This window comes from Octopus bimaculoides, chromosome 3 (genome assembly GCF_001194135.2).
Source record: "Octopus bimaculoides isolate UCB-OBI-ISO-001 chromosome 3, ASM119413v2, whole genome shotgun sequence".
NCBI lineage: Eukaryota > Metazoa > Mollusca > Cephalopoda > Octopoda > Octopodidae > Octopus > Octopus bimaculoides.
Genome location: NC_068983.1, coordinates 102,468,975 through 102,470,291, shown reverse-complemented (window position 1 = coordinate 102,470,291; position 1,317 = coordinate 102,468,975).

Genomic DNA, 1,317 nt, shown 5'->3' with positions numbered 1-1,317 from the left:
ATATATATATATATATATATATATATATATATACATATATACATATAAACTTCCTAGACATCATGTTAGACTTGGGCTCCAGTTCATTCAGGCCCTACCACAAACCAAACAAAAGGCTGTCCTATATCAACACAGTCTCCTGCCACCCACCTATCATGTTCAGGATCTTAGTGAAGATGTCAGGAAGAGGATCTCGAACTTGTCCTCAAATCAGGAAATTTTCGGTGACCCTTCTATTACAACAAGGCCCTGATAGTCCAGTGGGTTTAAGGATCACATCTCCAACACACCAGGCCCTAGCCCTCGCAAAAGGAAATGCCACCGGAATGTCATTTGGTTTACCCGACCCTTCTCACTCAATATTAAAACTTTTATGGGAAGAATATCCCTTAGGTTAGTAGACAAGCACTTCATGCAAACACACAGGTATGGATGTTTGTTCAATAGGTACAAACTGAGGATCTCCTTTAGTTTCACACCCAACTTTTGTCAGACTCCAATGGCAGCGGACATATAACCTCTCTTCAAACTGGAGGTAGAAAACTGTTATGATCAGTTAATTTGTAAACAAGAAGGAGTGGGAGGAGTTGAGAATGTCTGATGGCGGGGTAGCAGAATAGAAATGATGATACATATTTTTTTTTATTTTCACTTGTTTCAGTCATTAGACTGTGGCCTTACTGGAGCACAGCCTTAAGGAATTTTAGTTAAACCCCAGTACTTATTTTCTTTTAAGCCTGTTGCTTATTCAGTCATTCTCTTTCACCAAACTGCTAAGTCATGGGGATGTAAACACACCAACACCAGTTGTCACAAACACAAACACACACACACACACACACACACACACACACACACACACATATATATATATATATAAATATATATATATATTATATATATAGTTGAAATTTACAGAAAAACAAATGACAAAGACAGGTGTATAAACAACAAACCGGTGTATTAGTTTGATGCTCGGGAAGGTCAGAAAGACTTTTACATTTCGAGCTTACACTCTTCAACAGAAAGGAGTATGAGGAAATAAGTAGAAAAAGAAAAAACTTTTGGAGTTAGCAGTCAATCATGGTGACTGGCTGGACAAAAGTAGTTATATATATATGCAACAGTTTTGTTTCAGTTTCTGTTTACCGAATTCACTCAAGGCTTTGATTGGCTTGAGACTATTGTAAAAGACACTTACCAAAGGGAAGCAAACTTCTTACCACACAACAATGTCTGTGTGAATCTATGCTTGCATAATGAAGCTGACTCTTCCACTGATTAGCAAGAGCCCCCACCCATATATATATATATATA